The following is a 20,341-nucleotide window of genomic DNA, read 5'->3' on the forward strand; positions in this document are numbered from 1 at the left end:
ATTGCCTATGTATTTTTATTAGTGTTTTTAGCTGTACTAACAGCTCTTCTCTAGACATTTTTGCAATGTCCGGATGTGGTGTGTAGCTGGCTAGAACCGGCCACGTTGCTCCTGGTCTACCTAGTGGACCGAGCCTGGTTATGTGATCATTGTGTTTTAGGGCGCCATTAAACCAGAGCAGGTGCTCTTGGAATTTTAGTGGGATTTCAGTCTCCTCGAAAGGAGCGTACTCTTCCGGAGGTTTCTCTATTTTGTAATAGTGAAACTCTTTTGTTCTAGCGTTTGCCGCTGGAAAGTTTATCCATGAATAGAATACCTCTGTCTGCCGATATTCGTGAGCCTCTATCACGAAAATTACTGTACCACCTTGTGGTGTCAGTCCGTTCTCTATAAGTTTTAACGTTATAGATTTTCTTAAGTGGACCGGGATGATAATTGCACCCGGTTCAGTGTGTTCGGGACCCTGCTGAGTCGCATCTGTGCGGCCCCAGTGGTTCCGTTTTCTCCTGGCATTGTATAAATGCAAGGTTTGCAGAGTTGGTCTCCAAGGAGACAAAGATTAGGTGCACAATATTTTGGAACACTGTATCCTTCAACGTTGAATAAACCAGAGCTTTACATAGGAATATCTTCCTACTAAGGTCGGGCGGATTTTAACCTTTCACCCACTCCAGACGTCTATTGGAGTATTTACAGGAGAAAGGGGTCTGTGTGAAATATGCACGACTGAGTTACTCTAACGTCTTGCGTTAGTTTATCGCCTTACCAAACGTTTGGCGCCATGTAGTGTAGTTCCTAGTTTCCCACTAGGCCCTGCGCATTGGAATAACATAAACAGTAGTATCGACGTAGAAGTGCAGATCTTCCAGGCCTCTACTGACTATGCTAAACTTAATTGGGTGTGTTACCAACTAGCTCAGAGGTCACTGGAAACTTTCTTCTCTGCATGGGAAGTGATCAGCTTCCCTGGCACAGACAAGAAGGGATTCAGCTTTCCAACAACCGTGCAACATGACAACTTTGCTCCTCAGATCAAGAGTCAATCTCTAGGGTCGTGTGAAACAATAGACAGGTATTTCACTCAGTCAGATTAGTGCAGATTACTTTCACAATATGTAGAGAATAGAGAGACGGGCTTTTGTCAATAAAGGGTTAACATTTATTGAACAGTTTTTCTTCTCGTACAAGAGAAATGTATTGCCACAATTGCAAGACTTGTTATTATAAAAAGTACGTACAGTAAGATAAGTATTGCGAAATAATACTGTAAAAGCATTGATATGGTTTCTTAGCCATACAATGGTTTAAAAGTAATAAAACATATATACAGTCATATATACATTAGGCTAAAATACTCAACTGGTGCTTCTAACTAAGCCTACCCCAGTGTGCCTGACCTAAGCCTAACACGTGGAAGGGGAGTAAGTAAGTAGCTTTAGTTTAAGTTGGTTTTGCCAAGGTTTGCTTCAAGAATTCTCATCTAAGGGTTTAGTCAACACCATACCTCTGAATAGAATGATGGAGGTCTGGTATCTCCTTCAGGGGAAACTCGGTATCCCAGTCACCCGCGAGGGCAGACTAGAAACGCTGGAGCTGGATTTCTCTGCGGGAGAAAGGCAGCGTCTCTCTTCAGCGCGTCGAGGAGGAGGAGGGGCAGCGTCCGCGGGCAGTTGGCATCTGCTGGGCTTCTTCGCAGAGGGACGGCTGTTCAGCTCCTAAGCTCACCACACCATCGTTCGCGCTTTAGCAGCGATAATGGTATCAGTAGCTTCACCACCAAAGGGACAGCAGCAGCATCAGTGTACTGCATGCAGCATACAACAGCAATGGGACACCAGCAATTGCTTAAGGCAACGTTGGTAATATTTATACCTGACAGGTGCCTGGTTTGACGCAAGTTTGCTGGACATAAGACGTCAATTAAAGATGTCACTAGGAAGTGATAGCTATCAGTTGCTCATTGGAGTTCCATTACTAATCAAAACACAGCAAGCGGGGATTTCCAGGTTTGCTGAGTTTTTATCTTGTTGAAGAACTCGGAGTGTTAATCTAGGAATATCAGATAGTGACTTCTGCTCTGTCATTGCACTAATTGGTTGCAAAGGAAGTGGCAGAGAACTATTCTGGAATGTGGCTCTGTTCGTGTGAGGCCAGAGATGACTTTCTGAATATCGCACTTGAACGGTTATGCCAATATAGGGAATAAATGGATTTATAGCCGAATAGGGGCATAAGGTCACAGTATCGATCAGGAACCTAGATAAACACGCAACACCAACGCCTGCTGATCAGAACTCCAACTGAACCAGCAGAACGTGAGTCATACAAACTAGTACAACCATTCTGGAATACAGGGAACAGGGATACCATAGAGAACAGAAATAACAATAGAGACTACATTACAAAGGAAACACAGTAAGTTTACAACATATCTCCCTTCTTTACAGACAAAAAAGGAAAAGAAAAACATTAGTTGCAAATATAAACATTTAAATAAGCAGGTGGCTTACGATACCTTCGAATCTTAGGACTAGGAGGAGAGGAAGACACCTGAAAGGAGGAAGAATCAATGATGGTGCTTCGAAGACTAGGAAAACCAGAATCCGAGACATCACCACCACCTTCGCAAACTCTATCAGAAGGGGAAGAGAAAGAGGTACATTCTTCTTGAGATGATAGCATATAACCACTACCCCTGTCTTCGTGAAGATCACCAGGGAAGTTTTATGAACACCATGAGAAGACAAAAATTCATTCTTCTGAAACAAAGCCACCATCCTCAAATTCCATTTCTCCCCATTGGCAAGTACGTGGCCAAAATGGAGTAAGTAGAGTCTCTGGCTAATATTTGTAACACAGGAAAGTTTAATGCAGAGCACAGCAAGACAAGGACCCAACGCCTGCTGACCAGAACTCCAACTGAACCAGCAGAACATGAGTCATACAAACCAGTACAACCATTCGGGAATACAGGGAACAGGGATACCATAGAGAAGAGAAATAACAATAGAGACTACATTACAAAGGAAACACAGTAAGTTTACAACACAAATGTTTTACCTTCCCTAAGACTCTTCATTGTAACTGCAATTGCATTTGTATCCATATAGCGCTCACTATGCCTAAATAAGGCACCGTAGTGCTCCAGGACGAGCAGCACATGACTGGCTGTATTGCCTCCTACATCCCGAACCCACGAGACAAGAAAAGAGACACACATATTGTAGCCTCCACTGGCGGGAATGTGGCACTCCTAAAGTAGCATGTCATGCCCAAAAAAGTGTGATGAACTGGCTGCTGAGCTGATCTCACCTGTTCAGAAGTACCCGCCAACTGTGTTTCCTTCTCCCTCACGCACCTCATGGCTAGTGCGCAGCTTAATGGTCTCAGTCCACAACTCCTGCCGCCGGCCGCCGGCAAGTGCACATTCCTCAGACTCCCTTATCATTATTTCACTGCATGCCAAACATTTCGAAGGCCCATAATGGCTCTCCCTGTTCACCTTTGAGTCACCCACCTCCCCTGTCCGCTACTCTTTCCCACTGAGAAATGCCAAACAACCTCATGCACACGAAAACTCACACATACACCCACACACTGGCGTACACTTGCAAAGAGATACACTTATACACCTGAGGTGAAAACTTACCTGGCACACACTTTGCGCTACACTTCAAACACCTGACCTACCACGATTCCCAACCAAACTTTGAGATTCAACAAACGGTGGCACAACAAGGCTCATTACCTTACGCCCAATCAGAAGTGCAGAGAGGGCTAGAGGCTGTCCTTTTTCCTATATCATAACTTCTGATAGGGCATAAGGGCTCATGACAGACAGGCCCTAAACAACCATTATCTGACATGCTGCACTCCCTGATGCTAGTGCAGCATGTAAGATATGTATTGTGTCTGGGTTAGGACAGGCTGTACCAGTCCCCACCTGATACATGCGCAATACAGCTGGTGGAGCCCTCTTCTGCTGGCAAGGTGATATTACAGCTTTACATACAAACAAGCAATTGGTGAGATCATTTCTTTTCATGTAAAAGCTGCAATATTAAAGCAATGAGATGCAGAGTGAGGCCTGACAGCTTAGTGGGTCGCCGCCCCTTGTGTCCCCTATGGGTGCCACTGCTGAACACAGGAACCCTTGCACATTGCTGCAAGAGTGCCAGCGTTGGTGCTAGGCAGCAGCATTTAGCGCCGGAGCAAGGCGAAACACAGGGCTCCACCGTATTCTTGTAAATATGGTGTAGCCTTGCATTTCAGAAGTGGCACAGTGCGCGATAAGACATGAAGGCTAACGCCATGCTCCGTCACTTCCTTGTACATATGCCCCTTTGCCTGGGGCTTTAGGTCTATAGTGATAAGCACATTTTTCCAAAACCTGTACAACCACACAAGTGATCTGCCCAGAACACAATGATGAAACCAGAACACTACAGAAGTCTGTCATCATTTACACTGTACCTTGGATCATACTATAAGGACCAGCCATACTGGACACTGCAACACAGCCCGTGTCACTATAGTTGCCACCTGCGTACTGCAACAGGCCTACATCTCTTTACTAGGGACCTGGATAGTGGCGTAACGAAGGCCCAGCTGTGTGGGGGGGGGGGGGAGGCCTAATTCCCAGTGGGCCCCTCAGTGCAGTACCCTGGCCTGGAAGTTCCAGAGTGAGTATGGAAGGGGGCCCCTCCATGTACTTTGCAGGGGAGGCCCTCGAGTTTTGTTACAACACTGGACTGGTATACTGTGATACAGTCTGTATCTATTAGATACTCGTTGTCCATGTTGGCCTTTGCCCTGGTAAATTAGAATTAAAACATTCTGTTATTTTAGGGGAACTCGGAAAATTGATGTGCACAGAATATTGACTTTTTTAAATGCTGCAGCAATCACCAAACTTTGCAAATTGCTTAGCAGATAAGAGAGTGAATGGATCGCGAGTGAGCCTGTCTGTGCCTAATATCAATCGTTCCGATTCCTGCACTACTACACTGAAATGCTGCATGCATTTAAACAAGGACATCTGAAGGATTTCGAGGGCACTGGGCCAAACGTATTTTAGGGACCCCTGCTCGGATAAGTTTCGAATTTATGATCCTATATTACAGCTCTTTCATGCCAGCTTTGGCCCAGTCACTGACACTGCACAGGCAGACTGGTCCACTTTCTAAATGCGTTTCCATCTAATATTCAAGGACTGTAATGTGTGTTTTCAATTGTGTAACACAGCAGCAGCTCACTAATATTACTGCAAACAGTCTCTGTGATGTCACTCCCCCTCCCATTTTATGTGACGTCCCGTTTTGACCTAAAAGGAACTTTTTTATGGATTTTGCTTAGTGGTGAAAAAATAAAATTTCCTTGCAAAGTGTCTCCAATAAACTTCCACAGAATACCCACATTAAAGGGAAATGTATTTAAACCAATTATGTTTAAGAATCATTCAAGGTCATCAGGGCTGTCTGTAGAACACAGCTGGTTCTCTCAGGGGGCCCCTGAAAGGCTCGAGCCTTGGGCCGTCGCCCACTTTACCCATGCCTTAAAACGCCTCTGCATTTAAACATCCTGTGTGAAGTGCTCCAGGCGCTGCCGCTCAGGGCAGTGCTACAGTCTGTGCTTGCTATTCTCTGCTGTGCGCGGCGCTCCAATCAGTTATCTGAGTGTGAGCGGGGCCCAGGGTCAAGGAGAGGTGACTGGTTGCCATGGATACCGAGTCATCTCAGCCTGGGCTCGGCTTTATGGGCATCATTTATCTTCCTGCCACCCAGACTGGAACTCCGAGGCCTTGCATCAGCTCGTGCAGATCTCATCATAGATGTTGATTGATTTCACAAGATTTACAAACCTGTAAGGTGCTCCATGTCAGTGATGCAGTCCCGTTTTACATTTCATATTTTATTTGATCTTGCATTCGCTAATAGTATCTGCTTTTTCCAGATGCTGGGGTTCTGTATTTTTTTCTGTGCAACATATGGCTCTTGTATAGTGCATACTGTGAAAAGTTGCCTCTAGATTTCTGAGGGTGCTCAGGAAGTAGGTGGTGTAGTGACCGGTTGGTCACTGTTCTAGTGTTTCTTGTACCTACCCCTCCCTGAGGGCTGGCTTTCATTACCACCCCCAACACCCATCCGTCACAGGTGTCACAGGACATGTGATCCTGCTAATAAAAGGGGCCTGGGCTACTTCCAGTGACCATATTAAGGTGTTTGTGTCATTACTATTAGTGCATAGGGGCCTAGGGCCCGACACTTTAAATTGGGGATGAGCGGGAACCGCCCTACGTGCTGAAGGGCTGTATCCCCGATATGCTGCGTGGGAGGGGAAACTGTGAGCTGCGTCTGAGGGCAGCCCCACATGCAGGGAAGAAGCAGTGGCAGACCTGGAGGCGACCGCAGTGGCCCGATGGGCAAGAGGTGAGCCCAAGGGTCTGACCAGGAAGTGGTCGGGCCTTGGGAAGTGCTCGCTTGGGGAAACAAGACTGCCCCCAGATGCCTATCGTAAAGTGGACCCCACCCCACAGTGGTGAGAAGCGGAAAGAATGCTGAGCTGATGGCGCAGAGAGAAAGCGCCGCAAGTGTGAGGAACTGCAGCGTAAGTGAAAGATGCTACCCAGCTAAGTGTGCCTCCCCATCGGAGACAGCCTACAATTACCGTAAGGAGAGTGCAGCAAGCACAGGAGGCAAGACTAGGTAGATGCGGAGCTTCCAGTGAGGGACAAGTGCACTGGGCGCCCACCTGTCTAATGAGTACTGCATGGTGGGAGTGAAGGGGTGATGCAGTTCTGCCAGAGCGTCCCATCGCATAGGAATTGGAGCGCTGTGTTGGCCCTGTGAAGTGAGTAGCTATGGGTCACGGAGAGCCAGCGAAGTCGGCTGCAGCTGCCGTTTTGCCTGCAGATGGGTTGTGCAGCGTTGGAGCGGGAGCAGCGCCTGCATGGCGTGAGGGCCACCGCGTGGCCCAGGATGGAGGACACACTTACCTTGTATCCTGCCACGTGTGATCATGTTGCGGCTGTCGGAGATGGTGCCCCACCAGCGGAGGAGGGGAGTGCGGCCAGCGAGGTGAGCTTGTTGCTGGCTGTCGTGTCCCTGTGAGAGGGAGGAGATGGGCTGAAGGCGGGAACGCTCCGGCATGATGTGGGGCCCTGCGCTGTCAGAGAAGGTCATGAGGAGTGCCAGGAGTCGGAGTCCGCGCCAACAGCCGTGAAGATAGCACCTCCTCGCGGCAACAAAAAACGGACACTCTGGATGAGTGAGAAAGCGGTTGGCTGCTGTGGGGAAAAGGTGAAGTAAGAAATGCCACCCAGAGGAAAACAGTTGCAGTGGCCCCCTTATTTGGGATAGCAACACGGCCTACCTGCATGACTGATTGGTCTGGCAGGTACAGCCCATCCTGCTGCATGAGCGTGTGTAGACCCGAGCCCTTGCAGGTGAGAGGGTTGGGTCCAAGATGGAAATAACAACTGCAGTGGCCGGCGAAGAGGGGTGGCTGAAGCACCACCTGGCAGCAGTGGTGAGACACCACATTCTGTGTTTTTAAAAGTGGCATTAATAAGAAGGAAGGTAAATAGGGTCCAGCTGTGGAGAACTGTAAATGGTGTTGCAGTGCCACCTAATGGCAATATGTGGTTACTCCAAGGAACCAAAAGAGAAACTCTAGTGAGGGAAGTTCAGCAGTGCGAAGGAGAGGTGGACCTGAACTGTAAAAGGGGATCATCATCAGGAGAGCATGACCTGTCCAAGATAATAAGCAAGTGTGTACCCTATGCCTTCCCAAGTGAGGAGACAGAAATGAGACTCATGGAACCATGAGCTGCGGCAGTGTCTGGCAAAGAGGACTGCCAGGCAGTTTGAACAAGGAAGTTGTGTAAATTCCCGTAAATACAACCACAGACTGGTGGGCCTGGACAAAGCAGGAAGAGTGTTGACCAGAGCAAAAAGGCCCCAGATAGCGAAAACCTTCAGGAAGAGAAGGGGCAATGAGCACCCCTACAGTCTCATACTGCCACTGCAGGAGAAAGAACAGGGTGCGCAAGGTGCGAGAAGAAAGAGCACTCTCAAGTGAAGGACAGAGGGAGCATAAGTCCGAAGTGCGCGGAAGACCGCGTCATAGAAACTGTTGGTACGGGCATGAGCCTGAGTGTTAGAGCCCTGCGAAAAGAGGACCAATGTTGTTAAATGGTGTGATAGACCTGCGAAGCCTGCCTGAATGGAGGCTGCAGAGAGTGCATTGTCGGCCTAGCCCTGGGGCCCAAGGAGTGTGTCCTCAAGAGAAGAGGCCCGCAAGAGGTCAAAGAAGAGACCTGCGAGAAGTCAGAGATCAGAACTGCGAGACGTCAGAGTAGAGACCTGCAAGAGGTCACAGAAGAGACTTGCAAGAGGTCACAGAAGATACCTGCGAAAGGTCAGAGAGGATGACCTATGAGAGGTCGGAGGATATGACCTGTGAGAGCTCAGGAAGAAGATTTGCAAGACATGGGATGAAGACCTAGGAGAGGCTGTGAAATGAAGGTCACAACGAGAGGTCTGGTTGCTGGACGAGGAGAAAGCATTGTCCTAGGGGTAGGACATGGCTAGGGAGACCCGTGTGAAGTGCACATCACATAGAGAGGCATGGTCAGAAACAGAAGAGTAAGACAGGATGGGACCAGACCACATTGTGAAGTGAAAAAAGAGGAAAAGGAAGAAGTGTGGCATGAGTCCACTGTGTAATGAGTCCAAAGAAAGAAGAAGAGAGGTGTGTGTGATAGACACCTGGCACACCACATACTGTGAGTGTTGCTGAGATCAAGTGCATCTCCAAGAACAACTCCGGAGCTGTTCATCATCGTGAGTGAAGAATTGCACCGATGTAACACCTAGAGGTCAGTGAAGCATCTGTGGCACCATGAGAAGCTAGCTGTCCAGACGGCTGTGGTACACCAAGCAAACCTGGAGCCTGCAGAAGAGAGCAAGCCGGACCATTTGTACCATCTACCTTTGGGCTGTATGTGTGACTGGATTGTGGTCCAGCTTGGACGTCCTAAGTGACCTCCGTCGTGGGGTCTAGAAGAGGATCTGGCCAATCCACACCTGACTGTGGCGATCCAGGGGCATGGGCCTCAGGGATTACCAGTGAGAGAGGGATGTGACACAAGAGATGCATTTGCAGCAGCTCACCAGCAGATATCATGATGCATGAAGATCTCTGTCGGAAGCTGGTTCCTCCAAAGACTATCCTGTCAAAACTGGTGCACCAGAGTCTGGATGGCAGGAGTAATCCAATCTAGAAACAACTACACTCCATGCGGATTGAGTGAATTGAAGGTGCGACTTGTAGGTATTTCTCCAGGGCCTATAGTATAGCATTGGAGCGACACAGTGAAGTCCGCACAGTCTCGTAGAAGCCTGGTGAAGAGGACCTCAGGGGAAGTGCTTGAGAGGGGAATCCTGGTGAAAGAAGGATGTCGGAAATTACTCCACCATCCTGCAGCTGGAAGCACTACGGTATCTAAGGAAGACTCATCAACAATGACTAGGATGTCATCTGTCTTAGGAGGCGTGATGTTCATGGAGCCAGGATGTATTTGAAAATGTAACATCCACAGACTTCGCTATCTCTCCACATGAACCGTCACAGTATACTGTGAATATCGACATTGGTCATAGACTCCCACGCATTGAGTCCAGGTAGGACAGGATCCACTGTGCACCGCTGAGCTGTGCCAATTAGCACTGGTGATCACAGCTGCAATTGTACACTCATCCTGTCCGAAAAGCAGCAGAAAAGACTCTGTGGAGTTTTCTAATGTTGTTTTGTTCTCTACCACAGCTTGGACTTATTCTTCTATTTTTAATAAAGTTTGGGAGGGATGTAGTGACCGGGTTGTCACTGTTCTAGTGTTTCTCATATCAGTCACTCTCCGAGGGCTGGCTTACATTACCACCCCCACCCATCCTTCACAGGTGTCACAGGACATGTGACCGTGTAAATAAAAAGGCCTGGGCGCAGGTGCCCTGGGCCAGTTCCAGTGACCATATTACGGTGTCTGTGTCTTTACTATTACTGCATGGGGGCCTACGGCCCCAAAACTTTACTGTCATAATGGAGCAAGATTGACAGCTCTGTAGTTGAGGCTGAAGGCAGTGTATTTCTCACACTTCCTGTTGGTGGGCCATAATGGTGTACAGACTTCTTGCTCATCCAGTTCTTGGCCTCTCTGCAGTCACACAGTGACACATTTACATGGAAGCATGGGATGGCTAGATTTACAAGTGTTGAAATACTGGTAGCTCCAAAGGAAAAGTAAATGTTGTGTTTACAAGTTAGGAGAAGAGAGAGTGGATGGGTGGGTGATTAGCGTGTGAAATAGAATGTTCAAGGGTGGTGACATACCTGCAGAAGGAAAGATGAAAATACATTAATCAAAAGGAAGAAGATCACTGAGATATGCAGATGGAGAATTTCAGAAAGATATGGAAGAAAAAGGGTGTAAGTGACTAAAGATGGGAGAGACTGCAGAGGAAAGTGGTGCAATGAGAAGAATGTGAGTGATTCTCATCCTCAGAAGACCACTACCCTGCTGCAGTTCTTAGTAATGCTTAATTTTACAGTCTAATCATTTCGGGACTGAAACATTTTCAGTGGGGAGGATTGGAGTTGAGTCAGGTAAATTGGACTGGACTGGGGTGGAGTGAAGTAGATTGTAGTGGGCTAGATAGGATTGGGGTAGATTGGATTGCGGTAGATTGGAGTGGGATAGATTGGTGTGCTAGATTGGGGTAGAGTGGAGTTAGGTATACTGGGGTAGATTGGAGTGGGGTGTGGTAGATTGGAGTGGGGTGGGGTAGATTGGAGTGGAGTGAAATAGATTAGGGTAGACTGGAGTAGAGTAGGATAGATTGTGGAAGATTGGAGTGAGGGCAGGTCAATTGCAGTGAAGTAGGGGAGTTTGGAGTGGAGTGGGGTGGATTGGGGTAGACTGAAGTTTGGTAAATGGTATGGAGTTGAGGGGCTTAGAGAGGAGGGGCATATAGTTGAGTGGTGTAAAGTAGAGTGGCATGGTGTAGTGTGTCGTGGAGTGAGTGGCGTAGAAAGGAGTTGTCTTAGAGTGAAGTGTCGTAGAATGGAATGGCGTGGTGTGGTGTATAATGGAAGGGCATAGAATGGACTAGAGTGTTGTAGAGTGGAGTGGTGCAAGTGGAGTGGCATAGTGTGGAGTATAAATTTGTGTGGTAATTAACAGCTATTACAGACAAAACATTTTAAATTAAAATGACCATTACTTTTGCACGACATACAGTTTTACAGCGCACAAACGATAACATGTGGAAATGTCATCATCTAGTGCATTGATGTATTTGGACCATTTTCAAATATTTCGTTTGAACACACTTCAGAATCCTGAAGAAATGTGCTTAATTTGTACGTTCCTAATTTTTATATATTCTGAAACATCAACACAGTTCATTTTTGTTGTGTGCTAGAAAAAAATAACATACCACGCCCTCACCTCTCACACGAGCACTCAACAGGATTCTCACATAAATCCTCGGAGGACAGAGCCTGGCATTTGACCTCTGTCTTTCAAAGCACAGCAAATATGACAATGTGAAAATATTAAAACAAGATTTAAAGTACTCTGGAGGATACACTAAACAATAAATGTTCACAAGAGGGACAAACTCAAGCAAATAAAGCCAGCAAATAGAAAGCAAGCAACTGTGAGTTTCAAACCACGAAACCAATTGTAGGCAATGGGTGAAATGCATTCTCAGGGAAGCTTTCAGAATGCACACATGAAGTTGGACAGCTGCACATTTTATAAGAGATATTATTTTGAACCTTTGAACGAGTTTACTCTTTTTAGGTCTAACACAGATCTGAACGCTCCTGAGGACTTCCGTGCCAGGAAAATTACGGTATAGCAGACTTTCTGTCTCCTTGTCTCTGGCACTGGGATAACTGCCACCATAGTTAGAAGACCCTGGATTGCATCCAACAATGCTCCTTGCCGAAGTGAATCCCATGCAAATGGTGTCTGACAAAAACATTCTTCCGGTTCGTTCAAAAAATAGCTGATACCCTGTCAGAGCATTTTTTTTATTGACCACTGGTCTGAAGTCTTCTCTTACCAACAGTTAAAAAAATTGTAATGGACCCCCAACAGGAATATCTACCTGAGTCCGGATATCATCAAATCTTTTGGGGGAGTGGGGAAATTGGCTGTTTGAACTGAATGATACCAGGCTTTGTTGGAAAGAGTAGCCCCACGGCCATGATCTCATCCTTGAAAGGGTAGTGATCCCTTCAGCATCAGGGTTCAAACCAAAAGATCTATTGTAAGGAATTCCTCTGTCCCAGGAGCTTGAAAAAACAGGAGCCAAAAGCTTCTTATTTTTGATTGATGTCTTGGAAGTTCATCCAGTAGCGGCTCTATAAGCCCAGAGCTAGAGAAGGGAAGATTCATAGTAGGGTCTTCTGAAGGTTTCAGCTGTCAATGAGTGCATCCAGCTGTATGTTCTTTTACACCTGAAAATGCTGCTGCCGATCCCAACAGATAACTAACACATTAGAGAGGAAACAAACTTTCTAATTCCTCACCAATGATGTTGATATGAAGTTCTCTCCTTGCTTCATCTGGTCTGTCAATAATTAGAAGTCCTTGAGGTGCAACTGAACGATGTAATTCAAACAGCTGCTCACCTGGATAGCATAGTTTGAAGACTCCACCTTGAAGTCCACAGTATCTGGAAACACCCCTACGTCAGAAACAATTACACCTTGCGACGAAATCCCCGCCATCAGGTAATTCACCTTGACTACAAGCAGGAATTACTATTTAAAAACAAATCCATAATGGATAGTTTTACTTGGAGAATCTTTATATATAATCATCTTTATTCGATTTGATAAACAAACCATAAAAGCATATAAATAAGTCATTAAAAAATGATTCACAGAAATACAGTTTTGCTAAAATGGGATAAAATAAAATATCATCCGTGGAAAGTCCTTAACCTACTATGCATATCCTCATTGATGTACTCAGTCCCCCCTTGTTATTCGAAGTTTTAAAGCGGCCTTTAAAAAGTTTGTCACACAATAAAGGGTAAAAACATCAGTTGACATTTTTAAAAACAGCAAAGCTACCCGAGCCTGCCTGAATCTAGCTCGTCTTAACAGCTCTTTCAGAAACAGTTTCCTGGGGTAGGCATAGTACGAGCATATTAAAACTAGGTGGAGAATCTAAGAAAGGACTGATGTTCTACCTCATTCCACTTGTTCATTAGACAGCACCTTTCAAACAGCAGCATGAAGAGGAAACGTTTCCAGTTCTTCCTGCTGATACTGACTGAATAATTATGTTCATTTACTTAACGGAAAACTCAGGCAGGGAAAGTTTGTCTTTCAAATGTTGTAATAGATCAATTCAGCTCCTGCCCTTGCATGAAGCAGCATCTAATGTCTTCCACCTCTGAGCAGCCTGTCCCATCATAATCCGACTCCCACCAATATCTAGGGATCTTAGAGGAGTGCCCACAACTACTGTTTCTACTGCTTGCTCAGTCATCTTCTAGATTGAAGAGTCATTTAATCCTCAAACTGAGATGTAGTCTATTGTACATCTCATCAGAGGAAGTAGATTTGTTATAGCAACATTTACTGTCAGTCTTTGCTTCCATTATAGAATACGAACCAATATCCATTCAAAATTGCTACCAAAATTATGGGCTGATGGACGAGCATGCTCTGCAACACACACTCCTCATTCCCAGCAACACACTTTCTGTATTTGTATTGTTTCTGGGCAACAAGCTGACAAAGACCTTTGCATCTCATGTCAGACAATCAGCTTTAATAGCTGTGCCTTGGGGATGTTGCTATTACTAGTAGACAAACAATAAATAAGTGACTTCTGATTGGAGGAGTACAGCTCTGATCACCGGGACTACACTATAGAGGCTTACTAAAATGCCTTAATCCACCAGTGTTAGGATTCGATCGACACTGCTGTCCTGAAAACTGCACATTGTATTTCAATACCTATTCTAATTCACTGCTACAATAATGCGGACCACCGCCTGAGGGCTGTAACCCTGAATTCTCCTTGATACAGGTTGTCCCCCCCCTCCCGTCCTGAGGAAGACCCGCCTGCAGAGGATACAAACCACCCTCTATGCGCCAGAGTCGAAACATCAACACTTTCTCCTAGTTGGCCTGTACCCTACTTCACCCCATCCCTACCTCTTTACAGAAGATTATACTCTGTACAACATCAAGAACCAGAAAATGACTTTTGAATTCATGAGAGACAGGCCCCATTGTAAAACAGGTGCTACTGTGAACCACGACCAGTTTACTAAGGACATTACTATGTGTAATTGATTGTTATAACTACTCTCTGATTTTCCTCCCTATACATCTGTTCTATTCTCACAAGCACAATCCTTTTTCCACACTCCCTCTGGAGCAACCCTCTTTTCTGTTTTGAAACACTCCCTACAGTGATCTGTTATAATAACTGTGAGATTAAACAGTCACTATTGAAGCTATTTATGGTGCTTGTGTGTCTTTTTATGGAGATACTTAATTGAATTGAGAAACTACTGGGGTACACTTATGATTTAACTTGAGTTCTATGTGTATCATGTTCATAGATTTTGACTTCATGAATACCTTCCTAAGGCAATTGGTCTGGGACCATTGTTTTCTATATCAATTACTAGTAGACAGCCATGGCCACCAGGGATTGCTCTGATAGTTCAAAGAGCAGAAAGTCCCCACTGAGGCAGACCACTATAGCTGGTCTTAGCGGGTGCCCGCTTCACCAGTATGCCCACTTGGCAACACTACACTGCGGGGGAGCGGTTTGTCTCAGTAAATGCTAAGGCTCGCATAGCAAAGCCTAACTTAACTCGGTAACAAAATGTACTCAGCAGCCAGTGTTGGATAGTTGAGGCACAGTACAAAATAAAAAATGGGAAGTGCGCCAGGAGTCGTCCTCTTTTACGTCCAAAATCAGGAACTGGAGTGTGGTCGTTATGGTAGTTTTTAGAATCAAAAATGCGGGAGCATGCGGTAGTGCATGCATCTCACATCTTGGAGCTCACCCATTTCTTAACACTCATCCGCTTCAGCAATGCTCTTTTTGTCAGCTGTCTTTATAGCCCAGTTCAGCCAAAACTTCACTTCCAATGTTTGATGAGGAGTAGGGACTAAACACATATTGATTCAACTTTACCCATGTCCGTCCGTTGCTCCTGAAGTGATGATTCAGGTACTATTTCTTCCCCCTTCCACTACCCTGCCTGCAGTTCCATCCATAGCCCTTTTTCAGGTCAAAGCTTACCAGACAGCACAACTGTCTGATTTGCTAAAGACATGTTGGGGACATTCAGAAAGTGGTCCATTGGCTTTTGTGGATTGTAACTCACATTTTCTGGCTTTTGCTGGCTCTATTCATTTTAGGCTGTACAGCTTGAGTTTGTCCCTAATGTAGCCCAAATCAGCAGCGATCGGCAGCACACATAGACAGAGTAAGAATAGCTTGTAATTGTCTTATAGTTGGAAGGTGTCCCTACACACAACTGAACATATACATCCCTGCATGACTGCCACCCTTGCACCAGACCCTCCTAGCATTAATAATGATAACTTGAGTGATACAAGTGCTATTTTAGTTTATTGGTTAAGAAAAACCATAAACATACTACTTGTAACATACATTGACAACGATATTATATCCATATAAAAGATTTAAAAAAAGAAAAGAATTAGTACAAGCAAAAGCTTAAAACCCTACAAAACAAATTGACCAGGGCAGAAAGTAGGGGAGCACAGCCTTTAGGCCACGCAAAATTGAAAATATCTAATGATGACATATGCACAGCACTAGTATATTGACAAATCTTCTGTTGGTACCTCTCTCCACGGTTGCTACAGATTTTGAAACGTAAACATAACTATAAATGTCATACTATAAAGTGCATAGTGCAAGAAACAATAGAGAAAAATGCAAGCAAGAGCATAATCAGATGTAAAATCAGTATAACTATAATTGCAAATAAGCAACATAGTGAACCAAGCAGCATAAGAGGAACACAACGTTTAGACCTCACCAAATTTAAATCATCAGATGAAAAGATATACACAGAATTTTTGCAGGGTTTCCTAAAGTTATCTCCCCTCACATAATAGCATGCTTTAAATCTAATGCATAGCTGTATGTATACCAAACCATAGAGTGCATAGTGCTCAAAGAACCAGAAAACCTACAACAAGCTTGGACGTACACAGCTATAAATCCTTGTGACCATAGCTTCATATGGAAGGTACCAATTTCAGGGCATCGTATGGTGGCATAAACGCTACACTTAGGATTTGAGTAATCATGTGGATACCTCTCGCCGAAATAGTAGCAGGTTTTAACCTGAAACATAGCCATATATTTACCAAACCATATAGCGCATAATGCCAAGATGACCACAAAACCTAGAACAAGCACAGATGTAGCCAGCTATAAATTCATGTGACCATAGCGGCATATGGAAGGTACCAAGTTCTGGGCCTGGCATGCTAACATAAAAACTGCACTTAGGATTTAATTAGTCTTATACCTCTCTCCAGAATAGTAGCAGGTTTTAACTTGAGATATCTTGCTACAAAGTGCATTGGATGTGTCAAAGTGCTAGGAACTACCATTTCCCCTGCTGACTCTTGGTCTACTTATGTCTTTCTAGGGGCCTCAACTGGTACTTGGTCTAGGCAAAAGACTACTTTACATAAGCACTGCTCTTAAGTTTTAGCAAATATCAAATTGATACGCCCCACACAAGGTAGCAGTAAGTTTCAACCTAAAACATAGCTACATAGTGATTATTCATTAAAGTGCATAGTGCATGGCAAAGTGCTAGGTACAGCCAATTCCCCTCCTAACTCAAATCATTAATCTACGGAGGCATACACATGAACACGAATTGGGGCGCATTCCACCAATCATGGCAGAAATCAATGTACAATGTGAGCTCAACCTTGGCTCTTGGGAACCCCACAGACTGGAGGAGGCAATAGTCCTGATGCTCGCCACCTAGCAATCCGTCAAACAGAGGACCCACTATGCCCAACTATGCCAGGCTATTGAAGCCCTTCTTGGATAGAAACTTAGAGGGACCCTAGTTGGAACAGAGCTGCGTCCTACATGAGCCAAAAACAACAAAAAACTACACCAGTCGATTATTCAACTTGAGCTTTTTGTAGAACTCCGTAGAAAGGATAGGAGGCAGTAATGGGCATGCCCCCGCACGGCTCCTCCACCCCCACGATCCTGTCTGATGGGAGACTGCTTGGCCCAGCTTGGCCAGCTGATAGCGCAGTTCCTGTATAAAAGCATAGTAGGACCCTAGTTGGAGCAAACCTGCCCCCTAATCTGATCCTTAAAAATTGGGGGGAACTGCACCAGTTGAATATTCAGCCTGAGAATTTGTGGGCTGACCTACAGGTTCTTATTCCTATGGCTAGACATTCTTCACATAGCAGGGCCCCGATACCATAGTAAACTTGGGCAGAGTCTATGCAGTAAAGTCTCATTTGTCCGAAGACACAAACTATGCCTCTTGCCCTTGGAGCAAGTGAATACTGTTTTCTGGAGTTCAGGGGGGATGAAAGGAAGAATTATTTTTACCGTTCTCAATATGTTGAAGTAGGATGAGGTGACCATGTTCACCTGTGCTATGAAAGTCAGTTTGTCATCAGATATATCAGCCAAGTTTCTGATCTTTATAACAGAGGTTGGCAGTGTACCCAGATTCTGTGGCCTCCAGATGGGGACCAAGAAGCAGGGTTATTTCCAAAAAGGAGAACCTCTGTCTTGCCGGAATTTAATTTCAGGCAGTTTCCCTTCATCCACCTTCCCACCTCCTCCATGCAATTACGGAACCTATCTACAGTTTCAATATATCACTAGTGATTGAGATGATGATTTGTGTGCCCTGGGTGTATGACACCAAGGAGAAACTGAAAGACCTGATCAGGTTTGCTTGTGGTGTGGCATAAATATTAATAAGGTTTGGACTGAGCCATTCTCCTTGCAAGACACCACAATGCAAAGAGAAAGGGGTGGAAACAAAACCATTTAAGGATACTGATTGTTCTCTATGGGAAATAAATTATCTGAGTAAGGCCAATGCTATGTCTTTTATTCCAATGCTGTTTAGGCGGTTAAATAAGACCTTGTGGTTTACCTATCTAAGGCCACCGATAAGTCTGGAAGGATCAGGACTGCCATCCCTCTGAGGTTCCGTGACGATTTGAACCCGTGTTTTCAATATTGTCGGAAATACATAATCTTGGTATCAGTGAACCGCAAATGATCCATTTAGCATATCCTGGTGTTTTCGCTGTGCTACGAGCAAGAGTACTCCTGTTACAAACACATTTCTGATCTACCCATGGCATCCATCTTAGATCATGGCAGCCATTTTGTGTTTCTTGCCCTCACATAGACAATGGACACGCAATGACCTCTGATTTCCCCATTTCGATTAAGGACACGTAGGCTTAGCCGGAGATTCACCTCTCTAGTGACACGTGCACCTTAGAACAGAACACGCTGTGGCTGCATGACTCGACAAAGGCTGCCTCCTCTGCCTGAGGCCAGTCCTGCTATACTGGTTCTCGTGTTCGTTGGCCTGATCATGATTAGGCGGCCGAAGCTGGTAGCCTTGCCCATTTACGACCCACAAACATCTCTTATCCTGCTTTTCTATCTTCCGCACCTGGCTCCGTTCCTTTCTTTCTGAATCTTTATTAGGGGGAGGTAACGAAATTTACGATGAGGCGGTCCGGCTCTTGAATGTAATATTGACAAGGGATTGTGATGGAATAGTGGGAACCCCTCTTCGTAATGTTTGACATCAGATATCATCGACGATTCTTGTGCAACGCCAAATATTTATTGTTTAGGACACAAAGATGTGGGAATGTACCAACATGTGAAGAATTCGCCTGAAGGCCAATATTCTGTATATAAGGAGCAACCCTTCTTGTACAAATCGAACAGGCTCCTAGATACTGCCCGTGTGTAGTTTCTGTGACTTCTGTGTCCCTGCAGTAATAAACCTTTGGTCTTTGACGCCACCATCGAGAAGCCCGTGTTTCTGTTTATTTGTGCACCGAGACAGGTAGAACTCCGGGGTCTTCGGGTGTTATCCCTGACACCTCTGGACGGAACCAAAAAGTCCAGAACTCCAATTGGCGCCCAACGTCGGGCGACGTCATTCGGTACCGGTCCAAAAGCCTGAAGAGTTCGAGAAGCTTCGTGTGAAGATTCCTGAGGGAGGCGCCCCACTTCATCGATCCCGGCATATCGCAAAAGTGGCCCGAAGTTCTCTTCCACGAGGGTTCCCATTCAGGACGGCTGCAGTGGTCCGTTGCCTTGACCGTCGCCCTGTCTTGGACCCGAGGTGCAGTCCTTAGTACGGCGAGACGAGACGGGTTTCTCCTCGGTGACGTCTTCAGTGCCTCAGTTAAGTATTTAGTGGTTGTTAGTTGGTTACTTCGTAAGGGTTGTTAAAATCCTTTTAGTCCTTGGTTTGGTTTGGTTTCGTAAGATTATCACTGGTTGTTCTGGTTACGATAATCTATTGGTTTAGTTTGGGTATCGATACATTGGTTCGCTTTGGTAGGCCTAAGTTCTTGGTTCGAGTGCACATTCCTGTTTGTGTTTTTGTTCGTTCTGTGTTCCGGATTGCAAAATGGTAAGTCGGAAAAATTGTATGTTGTCGTGTTTTGGTTGCAACAGTGATTCCCGGTTGGAGGACTCATGTCTGGTTCCTCCGATTGGAACTCCTCTATATGATCTTTATTGTAAGTTTGGTGTGGGTCCTATATCTTATAATGAGGTGTGGGTCCGCTATACGGAAAAAGACGGTGTCCTTAGTTGGCCACTGCATGGTAGTTTTGAACCTGAAGTCCTTGATAATTTGGAAGTGAAATTGTTTAAGAAGAAAGCCCGGCCGGCAATGTTTGATTCTTTCCGTTACTGGCGAAAAGAATCTAAACAGAGAGAAATTAAAAGGTTAAAGAAAGAACAGAAAGAGCAAGAGTTGACTTTAGAGCAAGCTGCTAAGCAGCTGCAAGTCAACGAGTCTGAGAAGGCAATAGAGGTGGCTACTAGAGAGCGTAATTTAGCGATCGACAAGTGCTATCCTGCCTTGCCATCGAGTACAACTAAGATAGTAGAGGACCCCGAAAACGATCCTCTGTTGTCTTACTTGTTACGGTCACCCCCACCGTATGCACAGGGTGCTACGGCTCCGCCTGTACCGAAGGTTCAATTGCCGGTTGC

Source organism: Lissotriton vulgaris, chromosome 4_1 (genome assembly GCF_964263255.1).
Source record: "Lissotriton vulgaris chromosome 4_1, aLisVul1.2, whole genome shotgun sequence".
Taxonomy (NCBI): Eukaryota; Metazoa; Chordata; class Amphibia; order Caudata; family Salamandridae; genus Lissotriton; species Lissotriton vulgaris.